The sequence below is a fragment of the Melopsittacus undulatus genome, chromosome 1, assembly GCF_012275295.1.
Source record: "Melopsittacus undulatus isolate bMelUnd1 chromosome 1, bMelUnd1.mat.Z, whole genome shotgun sequence".
Classification (NCBI taxonomy): Eukaryota; Metazoa; Chordata; class Aves; order Psittaciformes; family Psittaculidae; genus Melopsittacus; species Melopsittacus undulatus.
In genome coordinates this window covers 9,391,490-9,407,711 of record NC_047527.1, presented here as the reverse complement: position 1 = coordinate 9,407,711, position 16,222 = coordinate 9,391,490, and positions in this window count along the sequence as shown.

Genomic DNA, 16,222 nt, shown 5'->3' with positions numbered 1-16,222 from the left:
GGTAGAGGGGGGAGAGTGAGAGAGAGACTGCATAGCTGACTGAGTTTAAACCACGACACAGTGTTAATTTCATTTTCCTTCAGATCACAAATTAGAAAAGAAAGAAAAAAAATAGTTTAAAAATGGTACAACCTCAAAGATAACACCACTAAACTAAACCTCCATGCCTTCATACATATGTTATGTTCTGCTTTAATGTTTCAGAATGCCTAAAACCAAATAGGTTGAAATATTTTGTAAACAACTGAATTGAACATCCCAGGAAAAGTTAAGCTAGTGCTTGAAAAAAAAGAGGTGATATGCATGGAAAGGGAAAATAAGGTAAACGTGATTTTTGCTTTTTAATTTCCATGTCTGTTCACCATTTGCATGGATAAGGCTCACCTGACCAACTGCAAACATCTTTATGTGGTCTGGTCATCTCTACTGCTTGCACAGTCAGTGAGAGAATCATGATACCATAAACATGGCTCAAAAAGGAGGAGTCTGAAAGTGAACACAGATATTTTGCTCCTAAAATGCTCTGTCTCTCCACTGACTCAATCAGAAGTATATTTGTTTATGGTGTGCACAGGTGAAGTTAAATGACATGAAATCTATCCTACATATCTGGCATTAAACTCTTCACTTAATCCTATCAAACTTTTGTTTGCTGGTTTACAGACAAGGTCTATATAATAATCAGAAACATAGTTCCCCAAGCAATTATTTATTAACTGTGATCTTTGAAATATTGAACAAAATCGTTGCTGAACAACATGGTTTAGCCTTTTCAACTTCCACTGTGAGAACAAGATTTAGAAATTGCAAATCTGTTAGCTCAGTGATCAATATGTACTAGCCTTGGTTTAGATAATCTGAAAACATTCCATGGTAGTTTCTAAAGTATGAGAGCTTCATTGATTAAAAGGTTAAAACTTAAACAGGGGAAGTGAAATTGGATATAAGGAAGAAGTTCTTTATCGTGAGGGTGGTGAGGCACTGGAATGGGCTGCCCAGGGAAGCTGTGAATGCTCCAACCTTGGCAATATTTAAGGCCAGGTTGGACAAAGCCTTGGGTGACATGGTCTAGTGTGAGGTGTTCCTGCCCAAGGGTGTTGGAACTGGATGATCTTAAGGTCCTTTCCAAACCTAACTAATCTATGATTCTGTGATTCTATTGTTCTGCCCAAACAGAAATCTAAATAATGACTGAAGCAATCCCCAGGTTCTGTTAAAGCAAAATTTTCAAATTTGGATTCCTAAAGGGAGGCATAACATCCATATTTGGATGCCTAAATGATTTATGGAAGGTTTAGCAAATTCAGCCTTTTAAATCTGAGTGAAACATGATCCAGCTGCCTAAACACAGACGTGTAGTACCATTTGAGACATGCATCCAGCTCCTATGCCACAGGGTCTATAAGAAATTAATCTCTCCCAGCTGGATGTTGGAAACCAATCCCACCAGTCCCAGAAAGGGGAACTGACCCTGCTCCGTGAAGGCAACACATTAAAAAGAAGGGTTTTCATACAGGACCTGGAAATCTTGTCCATCTCTGTAGATGCCACGCTGTAAACAACCAAGTCATAAAACTTTAACCTCAGCTACTGGAATAATGCACTTAATGCCTTAATGTGAGGCACTTTAGAACTCTGTGTGGTCTCCCATACTAATGGAGATTGCTGGTAACATTTATTATCTTTAGTAAAACATCCAGTCTCTGTGGGATTGCAATTACGCATAAAGAGGTGAGAGAATGAACAAACACAACACACACTGCGAGATCAAGTTTGTTTGAGGTAATGGGAAAAAAGACTGCAGGTAGAGCAATGCCCTGCATTTTGCCCTTAGGGGATTAAGACACTTTACCAAAAGGGAAATTTTCATATGGAAGTAGTGCTACTGTTGTCACTATAGCATAGAGCAATAAGTATTCCACAGTCATATTATCAGGTAGTTTAGACCTTGCAGTTACAAAGAAAACACTATCTTTGTGGTCACTTTTGTGGTTACTAGTTACTAGCTAGTGACAGGAATCACAAATAACTATAGATAATAAAGAGCTGGACCATTGGTTAGTCATCCATCAGTAACTACTTTTTATACCATTGGAACTTTATATCACTTTTTATATCACTTGATTTATGCCTGTTGGGGATTGCACAATGCCTAAAAGTTAGTAATACAATTAACAGGCCAAATAGAAGTAAATTCTCCCTCATTTCTGAGGTTACTCAAACATTTCATCATTTCCCCTCAACCTACTTCTCCCACTGTCTGACTTCTTACACCCTCAGGTTTCTTCTCCTCTAGTTCTTGTTTTCAGCAAGTACATTATATTACTACATAGCATCATCCCTCAGTCGCAGTAGATCCTCCCTTTATTTTCACCATTCTTGTTAACAGAATTTAACAGTTTTCTCAGAGTCTTTACCCACATTTCTTTCCTTTGTTCAAGAGTCAAAGCTTCAGTTTGACTCCTCTGCTGTCAGCCTCTTCAGAAGTGCTACTCTAGAAAGCAGCTATTCATGAAAAATAATGGCAATAGATGAATATTCTTTCAAGAAGACCTCACTCCCACATCCTGTGATGATTTCTACAAACTTTGAAAGGCTTTGAAAAGTCTTGATTTCCTATGGCTAAGACAGCTACTTACATTGTTCAGTCTGACTGTATTTATATGGTTCTTTATATGAAGCATCTCTGGATACCATGCAAACTGTATAAGACACAAGCCAAGATTTTTAGAAGTCAAACTCACATTTAGAATATTCATTCACTGTCCAGTTCTAAGCATAGTGGGTAATGAAGTGTTTTGGAAGTCTCAGAACTGGCATCTGCAATAATCTGCTATTTTGTTACCTGATCACCTAGTTTAGGTAGATCCTTAAAAAATACCCTCAAAATTAGTTCTTGAATATGTTCAACCTAAATAGTTATGTGATATTATTACCTCACCAATACCACTCCTTTTCAGGAAATGGACTTTCAGTTTTCAGTTTTTCCATGAATGCTATTCCTTTTGTTTCTGTTTGTCACCCATTTCAATAACTCTTAACAATAATGCTTCATCTGATGAACATGACTTAGGAGGGTGAATATACCTGACATGAGTAAAGATGTTGTAACATTTCCATCAGCAAAACTGGGTAAAGTGACTAGACCCTGCAGGTCTCAATATCTGCCAGTCAGAGCAGTGCCTTTGCTAGTTCTAAGGAATATTTGAATTCTTGAAGAGAAATGTAGAATAAGCCCAGAAAGTTCAATGTGTTCTGGACACACTTGATATAATGTCCCTATGTAGTCTTAGTGCAGATGTGACATCCATGTGGGCTTAGCATGGGTGGTCTAGCCTGTCTTTAGTGCATTAGACCCACCACTCATGACCTCTGCATCAGATTTCACCTACAGAGTTGAGGTAACACTACATACTCACTCTGACATTAGTCAGTCACCACCACAGCCCTGATTAGCATTCTTCCACTATGGATCCTGGTGTTTAGTTTGTTCCTGCTCTCAGAACATCTATCAAAGACCTTTCAAAATACTAAGTTTAAGTCTTAATATATATGTTCCCGTAGTGATATTTCCTTTACTCATTACACTAATGACACATGGAGAAGTCCAAGGGAGTAGGATGATGTAATTTTCTTCTGCAGGGGCCAGACTGGCTGTTCCCTCTCTTGAGGTACCCTCCAGACATTTGTTATTCTGGCTGCAGATGTTTACATGTGGCATTTACCATGTTCTTCTGCTTTGGAGGAGTGGGCATTTTGAAGACAGACTGCATATTTTCATAGAGAGGTTTTTTTCCATACTTGTGCTCCGTTAGAACTCCCAGGTGTGTCATTTGGGTTTGATGGATTTTCTCGCTCTGTAAGTTATTATTTCTTTTCCTGACATTTTAATATCCAAAAATATTTCCTTTAATACCAAGAAAGAACAAGTTCAAGGTAAGTATTTACCCAAAAGTCTCCTTCATGAAACTTACACAAAGAAGCCACTAATCCTCTCATCAATGTGCTTATATTCCTTCATAGATCCCTTCAGCCCCTGATGACTCAGTGGAATTATTGATCTCTTGCAGGCTTCCTGATTTTCATTTCTTTTCACACCATTAGTTATTTATTCTTTGAAATGCATCTTGGCCTTCCTAAATTTCTTCTTACTTAATAGCTGCTTACTTAATTCATTTTCCCGTTTGTTGACTTCATTAGGGTCAGATGATAAAGGATTTTTGTTTGACTCATTTTGCTACTTGGAAGTTGTCATTTAATCATGTCAGATAACTTCTGCCCTCCCTTCTGTTTCTCCTTTCCCCTTTTGTTTGTACCTCCCGATTCCATTTCAGATTTGATTTGCAGAATGTTTTTTTAATAACTGACTTTACCAATTGCTTTATTTTTAACTATGGAATATTTTGTTTAATTTTCCAGGTTTGGTTTTTTTTTTTTAATACCTTCCTTGTAAAGTTTTGTGTCATATTGCTCCTTCTGGGACTCTTCCAGTGTCCTTGAATGGAAAACAACTAAGCTGTGTTGGCAGTTAATTTAGAGGCTCAGGACTCTGACTCATGCTAAGACAGTGTCCCCCATAAGTGACTTCCCTCAACCACATAACTTGCCTTTCTGAGGAAGAACACCACCCAACCCTAACTTTTGAGGATCTGAGAGTTCCAGCCACTGCAGTTCACTGTCTGAAGTCTCAGTAAAATTTTATCTTCTTTGGTGATTTAAGCCACATCTTTTGGCTACTGGACTATGAACTTAAGTGATTTAGTAAGCATTATGCTTCTATAGAGATGAAACAGGTAGGTAAGAGATAACATCTTAAATAGATTACTGGAGGTCATCTCTTAAAGTCCTTTTCTACTGGCACTTGAATTATTTTCTATATGCTACCTCAGATGAAGACAAAACTGTAGAAGAGTGAGAATGTCACTTTCAAGTCTGCATAATCCACATCCCCTTCTGTTAGCCCATGTTTCAAATAGTCTCTCTTACCTTCTGCCCCAAAAGTTTGCAATGTAATGTGAATATCATACATACTAAGACTGAGCTGACTCAACCCATGCATTTCACTAAGTCTGCCTCTCCTTTTCAAGCCATAGTTAGGTTTGGTGGAAACTAGAAGATATCATTTCTTAAGACAAATTTAAAAAGGAAGTTCTGACCTCACGGGTCACTTAAGCAATACATACTCACCAAGGAGCCTATGGATTGTCTAAATATGATGACATTGATGTTTCCATCCACTGAATTATTAAAACTACACTTCTGCTTTCTTGGGTTTGAAAAAGTTAATGGTCTTTTCCCCTTTTGTTTTGAAAAGGGAAAATATGCAGTGATAGATTTTTCTAATGGTCATTCAGAATGACATGTTTGCTTACAGTAATTTGTGCAAATTGGAAATCCACTTTTCTCCTCAGGAGATGAAATTGCCCCCAGTGTTGACACATTTCCTTGGACAGCTGAAACAAATGGACAGTTCACATTTCTTGGAACCATTCTGCAGCCTGCCTGCAAACTTATCTGTTATTACTTATAGGTAGTCAATCAGCTGTGAACCAGTGTCATGCAAGGTGAAAGCTTTGAAGTGTAGTAGCTGTGTGTCTGCCTGTACCCTTAGAAAACTGATGTGAATTGCTGTAGAGAAGGCTAACCTTAAGCTAATGGAGCAATCCTCTTCCACTCAGCATAGAAGGAGCACATATCCAGCCTCAGCCCTATGACTGCATTTGCCTTATGCAGCAATTTTGCCTGTTTTGTGCATAATAGCAGTTCATTCCACTATTACAAAACCTGACACATCCACTCCTCCCTTTCAGTTGAATTTTGTTTTTCAGTCTCACATCATTTACTCCCAAAGGTATGTTTCATTACCATAAGTGGAAAATATTCTTAGTTAATTATGTCATATGTAAAACAGAAGACAAAAGTTGGTCATGCATGGAACTTTATTATTATAAACCCAACATGTGTCCAGAAAGTTGTTAATTTTCAGTCATTGCTTTCTTATTAATTTACACAGACTTCATGCAGAATTTCCAATTCAAGTGGTAAATGTAATTTGTCAGATACTGCAAACAGTAAGGGTTTTTATAGACAACAGTTCTATCACATGTAATTTTATCTACTTACAGCCAATGTTTCATTAAATTAGAAACTTCTTAATATATTTTAAAATCCTCGGGTTATTTTTTGTTGTTGTTGTTGTTTTGTTGTTTTTTTTTTTATGAACAGGAGCAATGAAAAGGAGCTGTGAAATGGGTGAATTCAATACATTTTCAGTGACACGAGCATTATCATTTTTTATATTACATATCATGATCTTTAGTCTTCAATGACAACCTTTCTGATAGTCAAAAGAAAAAAAACCTAACCAGAAGCAATTTTGTTGCATGCAATTCCAAGAATGAAAACTGAACGTGACTTCAATTGTGTGCTTTCCATGAAGAATCATCAATAGTTCTGGCTGAATATCTTCAGTGTATTAAAAAAGCTATTATAAATTATGCATAGTATAATTAAAACATTACCCAAAGACTTTTTATCATTACTTTCAGACTCATCTCTTTCCTCAGCCTCTGCCCTTCCTATATAATTTCATAACTACCCATCTAACAGGCTACTGATATATTTGGAATTTTACCAGTGTTTCAGTAGCCCTCTAGCACTGCTTCCATTCTCAAGACTCTTTGAGTACCACAGATGATATTGGCATTGACATGTAGGCACATAACTGATTCCTAAGAAATAATGTAGACAGAGTAAGGAAGTTCCTAAATCCTTTCTTTGTGTGTGATCAGCTGAAACAAGGGTGTCTTGTTTAGTTTTGTCTTTTTAAATAGGGCAGCAAAGATAGCATGTTTTGAAAGCTATGTGATAGCTCAGTCATTCTATATAGAATTTCCAAGGCCACAAGGACGTGAAGTGTCCCTCTGTATAGAGATGTGAGCACACCACAGTGTGCTTTGTGTGTCTCCTGTTGTGGCCTACAAAAACCAGGAAGGATGCTACAAGCAATGGTGAGAGGTGGATAGGTTTGGTTCCCCCTGCTTTGTTTATCCAGGAGTTCAAGGCTCAATGCACCACCCTCTGGGTGAAAGTCTGTGGCCTGTACTATGCAGGTATTCAGTGCAGCTCATTGAATGATCTTTTAACAAAGCAAAGTGACTGATAGCATTTTTTTCCTCAATATATAGACAGATAAGAGGCATTTGTGCATATGACATATATCCATCCTTTAAGAATTTATTACTCCCACACCTTGTGACTTTCTGCTTGCTATATTAAGAATTATGAAATATAACTGTTATCCTTATCTTACTCTGAGGAATAGAAAGGAAATGGAAAGGAGGAACACCTTGCTACATATCTGATCCAATAAGACTTACACTTTTTACCTGCTGCAGTGCAAATGAAAACAGGAAAACAGCCTGCTCTTTGGAAATCAGTGCATATTGCAACAAGGACACCACCACAGGCAGGTTCACTGTTGTATTCTAAGTAGGGCTGTGAAAAAAGATAGGCAATATCAGGAAGACATGGCTCTGTACACATCTATGTCCACAGCCAACTAGATTTAAAAAGGGAAGTCTGTTGCATCTTCAAAAGGGAAACCTACTCTAACTTTGTGCCCATAAAAGGAACATAATTAGTATCTGTCATTATGAGACAAAAGTCTTTTTCAGGGCTGCTTTTAGAGTGGGACAAGATCCTACAGGTTTTTTTGCACAAAGCCTCAGATTAGTGCTATGAAAATAATTGAGGGGGAAAAAAAAGCAGTAAAAATATTTTGAAAGTGCATTACTCCTTCCCACATTGAATTTTCACTCAGTTTAATTTCCATGTGATTTTAAAAAGCATATAAAGAATGTCTTTATATTCTGGGTTGAACTGGAAAACAAAGAAATGATTGCTCAGGGAAAAGTATTCCACTCTTGTAGGATTGTGCCAGGATTATCAATAAGTGATGGAATCAGTGTCATGCGTAGATTGAAGCGAGAGCTAAGTTTCATTTCAAAATAAAAACAAAGAAACAAAAGAAAGTGTTTCATTTGCAAATAGACAAATTTTTCATGGTCTATTTGTCTAACCTTTGGGAAACCCACATGCTTGTTTAAAAACATGTTTTAAAAGAGAGCTAGTGCAGGTATTGTTCCAACATAAATCAAAATAAGAAAACGACAAAATGTTAAATCCTTGTACATTTAAGATATCTGGGACAATTGCAGTTTTTCTTTCCAACTGTTATAAGCTCAATAACAATTCCTAATTTCTATAGAGATAATATTGTACTTACTGTTTGACAGGACTGTTTTAATATTGCCTACAAATTAGCAAAGTTGTTTACTTCTCTCAGTGCTTTCCTATAACTGCAAATGCCCCTGCAGAATGCATTTTCTATAGTAATTGTTCAGTTTTTCTTAGGCAATATGGAGAAGATAGAAAAGAGGAGAAGAGGCATCTAAAGCCAAGTGAAAGAAATACACATCAGTCAGTTGCATATTTCACATAGCCAAACCAGAATGCCCCCCTCCATGTGCCCCCTAAATAAGCAGTCACTCATGTATGCAGTAAGCTCTCACTGATGCTCACTTGCAGCTGTCAGAGCTAGTCCATGTGTGCTGAAATTTAAACACATTCAGCTGTGGATGGCCAGAAATGCTCCAGATGTGGAAGTGATCGTTACTGTCACGTAATTTCAGACACTCGGGTTAACACCTGTACTTTGATATAATCTGTCAGAAAGGTTGTGAGATAGTGAAGATAGCTGCTTGAGAATCGCTGCATACCTCTTACCCTGCCATCCTGCAGAATGGGACCTGAGTATGTACCTAGTGCTGCTGGAATGAAAGAAAACTTACACATAAACTTCAGGTATTTTGCAGAGTTAGGCATAGGAAGCTGGTTTTGACTGTCAGTATTTTTTAGGTAAATAGCTTCTCAGCTGCCTGCCTTCCTTTTTCTTTCTCTCTTTGCTGCTTCCCTTCCTTGCTTCTCTCCCACTCTTTCTCTCCCCCCCTCTCTCCCTTCCTTCCATCCATCATCCATCCACCACTGAGTGTTCAGAAGAACAGCCAGTAAATATCATGTACCACCAAATTTATGAGGAGGTTGCTGATATATCAGTAATGAGAATACCTTGTAGTCTGAGAAGAAAACAAGAGAGAACTTTGAAGCATGTAATTGTAGCAGTGCTGCAGAGTAACTTAGCTGCTCATAAATAATGTCTCTGAGCCCATTACACCATAGCAATGGAAGGTAAACTGGAACTACAACCACTCTAGCTCTCCTCACTCCTGGGAATACTGTAAATACTAAACTGTTTTATACTGAATTCAGAGATTCTTTTTTCAGGCTGTTCAGTGATGAAAATTCACCTAACCTGAACTTGGGTTAAAGCAGGGTGTAGTTCTGGTTGGACTGAAGAAAAGTGCTGGAGTTCAACTGAGTTTTATTTTAATGGTTCTAAAGGTCTTCCAACCCCGAACTGAAAGTGGGATGTTCAGAGTAACTAGCAGAGCTTAAAGAACACTACTGAATTCAAAGTTCTTTTCTCATTCTCTAATTTTGCTTTGGAAATATCATAGCTGTATGTATTCATTGGTAATTAGGTTGGGGAAACCATGGCACAGCAAGTTACCAAACTCACCCAAAGCCACATGGGACTGGGTGAAAGAATAAAACAAAACAAACAAACAAGTCCAGATCTCATCTCCTCATCCTCTGCTGTAGCCACTAGAAAATGATCCCACACCCTGAATCTCCTCTCATGTGTCTGCACTCTATAACAAAGGACATTTCAACTTGAATTCTCCTCCAGCTACTTTCCAAAGCTTTTCTTTATTATATTTTTTTAAATGCTTATCAGCTTCTGGGTCTGTTTGAAATTATTTCGTGCCATCTGAGAAGTCTTATTTGCACAGGGAGATTTGATAGCAGGAGGGAACATTCCTTCAGAACAGAAGAGGTGCTCAACACGCTGGTGTGTCCTTTGCTGCGATTGGTGCGACAGTTCTGTGTAGAAGCGTGTTTGCAATGCAACCTTTGCTATTAGCAACTGACCTTTTTTCCTGATCAGACCCTGTGCTTTTTAGCTTTTATGTGAAATGTGGAAAAGAAAAGAAGAATCCTCAAATGTCTTTTCAAGCAGAGAATTGGAAACTAGCAAAGGACTCTGTGATGATGAGGAAAATCTAAAACTACGTAACAGCAAAGAAAGCTGGCATGCTATAAAGCAGATTTCAGGAGGAAATAGACAAATGGTAAAGAGACAAACAAAAATAAAGAAAGAAAATAAGTTTTAACAAGGAAAATTAAGAATTTGAAATACAAAGTGAAGAGAAGAAAGAGCTTCAGTTATGAAAAATGACATTCAGAAGCACAGATATAGAAAATAGCACTGAGTTAAATTAAGATTTTACAATAAAGGACATATTTTATTGTCCAGAAATCTGGTTATAATTTATTGCAAGATTACTCAGTACAGGCACTGTTCTTTATCATTTATCTCACCTGTGTCTTTGAAAGTCTACCCCAGCAGGAATGGGGATGCTGAAATTAAAGATTTGAGCAAAATAGTACACCATGTTTTCAGTCAGGCAATTTGCCTTATAGCCTGGATAATGCCTACACCCAATTTAATCAAGATTCATTTGGAGTTCAGCATTTTGTCATTTGGCAAAAACAAACCAAAGAACAAAAACTCCCAGAAAAACCAAACAAACAAAAAACCACCCCACAAAACAGTTCAAAAAGCTTGGCATAAGAGTAGAGGTGTGATATAACAACACATTATAATACAGCCTCTTTGCAGTGATTTGTGTGAATAAAGTCTAATCTAGCAGACTGTCTCAAAACCTGCCGCCTGCCCTGCTTGTGAAACGTAAGATTTACCACAATGTCAGAAATAACATTTGTCAACTCATTTATCCATTCATGGACTGGGGCCAGAGTCAGCTACTTCAGAATAAGATGAAATAGCTCTCGCAGGAGACAGCTATATGATAATCTGCCTGAGTAATGCTCTTATCCTAAATCTTAATAGTTGTGTTTGTCTTGAGCTTTGTATCATGGGGATTCATCTGCCTTTCTTCATCTTACCTGTTATCTTTAGCTATTCTATCTTATTATTTACAAGTAAATACACTCCCTCCCTGCCTCTGCCTATATTCTTGGTCTTGTACACTTCCAGTGGAAGTGTTACACATCCAATTGGTGTATTTTTTGGAGAAAAAAAGGGAAGTAATATTATTGGCTTTTGCCCATCACCTTTAAAAGGGGGAATTTTTAGGTCTTGTGTTGATTTCCAAAACATCACTTTTTCCCACAATATAGAAGATGCTGGTACAGTTCGTTGTTATGTGGGGTGTCCTGTGCCCATGCCTGGCCTCTAATAAAGGTGGGGGAGAGCGGGGCTCCATATTGTATCTATCTTAAGTAGCTATTTTTCTTAAAGACTACTGAAATTTAAGGTACCAGATAGACTTTGTTGTTTAGCAACTCCACTCAGGTGAAGACCTGCAGTTGAGGTGCTAAGCCAAATCTAGCTTTCTATACAAACAAAAGAGAAAGCCTGTTTTACAGGAGCTTATCATCTGACTGCTCAAGAAGGCAATGCAACAGATAAACATTACAATCTGATGGAAGTTTGGCAAAGCACCGTGTTTGCATCAGAGATGACCTTTTATTATTTCACTGTCATTTTTAACATTTTAGGGCAGTTTTTTTGGGGGGCAAGAGTAAGTGGACAAAAAAATAAAAATGTGAATGTGGAGGTTAAGGGCTGAGTGAAGGAAAAGGGTATGGGGTAGGCAATTTAACATTACAGTTCAATGGGAAGTAAGTTAGATGTCAGACAGAAAACACTGCTCACAGCTGGAGTGAGGGTGGCATTGGTGAGACACTGGAGTTCTTCATCGTCCTGATGAGAGAAAATGAACTGATAAAGCTGCTGGCTCATTCCATTGCTCTCTCTGTTTCCCAGCATACTCATCTGGGACAGTAAGACATCATACTGCTCCCTGCAAAGGCTTGTTTTTCTCATCCTGGAAGCAGGTGGGGGTACAGACAAGGAGAGCGAGGAGGAAATAACCCTGGTTTGATTATGATGGACTCTTCATTAGGGACTGTAGTGATAGGACAAGGGGTAATGGGTTGAAACTTAAACAGCAGAGGCTTAGACTGGATATAAGGAAGAAATTCTTTACTGTGAGGGTGGTGAGGTACTGGAATGGGTTGCCCAGGGAGGTTGTGAATGCTCCATCCCTGGCAGTTTTCAAGACCAGGCTGGATGAAGCCTTGGGTGATATGGTTTAGTGTGAGGTGTCCCTGTCCATGGCAAGGGGGTTGGAACTAGATGATCTTAAGGTCCTTTCCAACCCTAACTATTCTATTATTCTATGATTCCTCTTTCTCGTCTACAGAATCACAGAATGGTTTTGGTTGGAAGGGACCTTAAAGATCATCTAGTTCCAGCCCATGGGCAGGGATATTTTGCACTAGACCAGGTTCCTCCAAGCTCTGTCAAAACCTGGTCTAATTATTCTTCTATGCCAGCTCTGCTGTGTATGGGATGCTATGGGATGTACTTTTATCAGTGTAAACTTCACACCTGTTCCCCAAGGATCATAACAACCCACTTATTTACCATTAATCGCTCTCCAACAATGTGAACAAACCAGTTGCATGATGGAGGGTTGTTTTTTTTTTAACCTCCTGACTATGGCTTGCAGCCACAAACTCCTCTGATGTTCTCTGCAATGACAGCTGATCTCTGATTCTCTTTCACAAATGGCTGCAGGCTCATAGAAGAAAACACAGGTTTTTATTTTCCACAAGGAAAGGGCAAAGGTTGATCCATGTGTTTAAAGGTACAGAGTTACCAATTACAAGTAATCATTTTATTTTTAAATGAAGAAAATAGGCTTAATTATCTTCTAAAACACAGTAGTGCAATTCCTTAGTTTTAATGATTTCATGCAAGTGTAACAGAGCTGAAAATAAGACCCAGTATATTTAACTTAGTGTAACAGCTCACATGGGAATTATTTAAGCATAGGCTGATGATATGACTAATGTTCCATTCTGACAGCCTGGTGCCTTCCTCGATTTTGCTTCCAGTCTTAGAGCTTGTGAAGCACAACAGTATGCTAAGCAATGAAGAGCTCCTGAAAATAAACTCAATCTCTGGGGCAGATCACTTTACCTTTCTGTACCACTCTTTTTGTTCTGTCCTATTGCCTGTTGACACATCAGCAGTTATTTCTTTTTATTTGTTTGTTTACTTTGACTGTAAAAGTTAAAATACTGAAAAAAAACCCAAACAAAACAAACCTGTGGAGCCTTATAATATTTCGATTTGGAAGCACTTCCAGGGTATTTCTTAAGTAGCATAGCTTTGATAGGTGTGGATCTCCTCTCTGTATATTAGCAGGCTATTTTACGTCTTGTCTGATGGATAATATGGTCCTTATCAGAAAAAGAGACGATGTATTCTGGGTGTTCTCAGCTTGAATGAATCATGGGAGATGTGGTCTGGCAGAGAAAGACAGAATAATGCAACTGGATTCAAGTTATCAGGAGGTACTCTGGTGAAAGTTTGAAATATAGAATTTTCAATAATTGCATCTTTGGGCAATTCTTGTGCTTCAGTGTTAAAATTGCACTGGAATATAGACCTCCTCCCAGCAAAAAATAAAGCTTGTTGAAAATCCAGTTTTGCATCTGACCAAACAGCTTAAATGCAATACTTTGAGCCAGCACTCTTTGCTATGCCTTTTCACGGTGACTATATCTCCTCCAGTCCCAGCCACTGCTCTATAAATAACCACGCCGCCCTAGCAAGAAAGGCCCACAGAAATGCACTGCAAAATCTGGAGGCAGCCAGGCTTACTGCTGATTTTCTGTGGATGGAGGGATCCAGCTGCCTTGTCTGTGTGTAAGCTGTAATCTTGAGACAGTGAATCTGCAAATTCGGTCGTATTCAAGCCTCTGTGTATGTTTTACAGAAGAGGCTGTTACTTTAAAGCTCATTTCCACATAGACAGATTGGTGGATTACTGTTTCAGAAGTCAGGGGGAGCCAGACAGTTATGTAAAACCTTTTGAATGCTTGCTTTGTATAACTCATTTTAGATACCAAAGGAGCCTGTCCATCCAGGTGAACCAGATTCTCTAAAGCTGGGGAGCAAATCATGGACATGTTCCTCCCACTCGTCATTGTGTCTGTTTCATCCCCATTTCTCAGCACTTTTTGTCCTTCCTATGAATCATAATTTACCAAAATAATAAAATAAGATCTTCTTCAGACAATGTGCAGAAAGCTTCTGCTCACACAGAGATTGCCTCTGCTATTCACAAAAACAGAAGAGTTCAGTATATGTGTCTCTAAGTTCGTCACTCATATTCATCTGTGGTAATGAAAAATGAAAATAAAACATATTCTTTCATCAGCCATTTAAATGCCATAATCTATTGCTTTAATAAGGAAGAAACCAAAAGCCTTTATATTTAGAACAGTGTCAAATGAGAGCTTTCTTCCTGTCTTTGAAATTACCGGTGTTTTTTCTTCTTGAATGAACAACCACTGTGTTTCTGTATCATGCTGTCATTTGCATGAATGACTCTGAATTTAGGAAACTGAAATGTCTGTAAGTTAAGAATCAGCTCTTATGATGAGACTAATGATTTCATTAATACTACAAGCTCCACAAGGTCATACCTGTGACTCTGAAACCATGGAAAGATTTCCAAGAAAGATGGACATTACAAGTATAGGGCTGAAGCCACAGGCCATCACTGTGCATATTGAACCAAGTGGGCACTCTGGTTGGATGAGGACTGTATCTAATTCCAGTGCCCATTACCTTCTCTGACGTAAGGTTCAGTGTGTGGATAAGGGGAGTGGCACTTCTCCCCCCAAAGTATCTGTCTAGGTAGTATTGGTCAAAAGGTGAGGTACCAATAGAAAGAATTCAAGTATAGGCAATGTTGATCCTTAATTTTGTATTTCCAATGCAACATCTTATTGCTTATTGCTTGTTTTCCTGTGTTCAGCTTTCTACTTGATGAATTTAATAGGGTGAGTTGTCACCTCTTGGCTCTGTCAGGGTGTACTCCTGGGCAGAGCTGTTTTGCCTTGCCAGTCATTAAAAAAGCACATAAGCTGAATACAAATTTTCTTAAAAATACTGATATTTGGGATATACCAGCACATTGGTATTTCATTATTGTGTGCTGTCAAATCAGGGTTCTAATTTTTTTTTTCTTTGCAACTTTGGGGGCACACCTCAAATCATGCTTAGTTTACAATAAAGCCAAAGATGGACTTAGTATAAAGCCAAAATGTATGAGTAGGGTAATCCTTTCAGTCATAGTTTTTAATCTATCTATCTCTGCACCAAGTCCAGCAACCTGTGTCTGGCAAAAATGTTTCTTTCTAAAAGGCATCCAAACTTGATTTGAAGGTATCAGACCATGATATCATGGCTGGATCTATACTATATACTGAGGAAGGTCTGATCATGAAGAAAGATACAGGTTACATTCATGGACATCTGTGCTGGCTTATCTATTATGTGATGTGTTAGATGGCCAACATGAAAGTACAGCTGGGAATAGAAAGAGGATTGCTTTTACTGTTAAGAATCTGGCAACCTCTAACTCTCTCTGATGTTCCAGTTAGAGCCTCTGAGATGAAAAATGTTTTTGGAATTTCACAGATATTTATCTTGGCCTATACTTTCTCCAAATGGGGAGCACACAGAAGGTCAAAACAGACTTTATTTGCATGGTAGTTGTCTGCTGTATAGGATGCATATACATATCTGACAGATATATGCATATCTGTCCATCCGTCCCAGCTGAGGTCCTACTCAACAGAATGAAAGGCTTCACTCTATTGCACTGCAAGCATTGTAGGCCACTGGAGAGTGGTCTACTGAAGCTACACCAGCTGGTCTGGCTAAGCTCATGGCAGCAGTGTCTTCCACAGCTCCTTCTTAGCTCACACCATGGCAAGGTGCCTGCATGTGCCTAATGCTTTGAGATCAGTGGAGTCACAATGCCACCCCGAATACTTGTTGGTTCCTGCCACAGGCTGGTTGTCTGTTGTCTCGGCTTGTGCTGTTGTGGCTTGTTCAAAGGCAACCTCATATCTCATTAGACCCATCCAAAATACACCTCAGTAGCTGTGGCTTGGAGGTAAGAGTCCTTAATACCAGAGTTAAATCTGA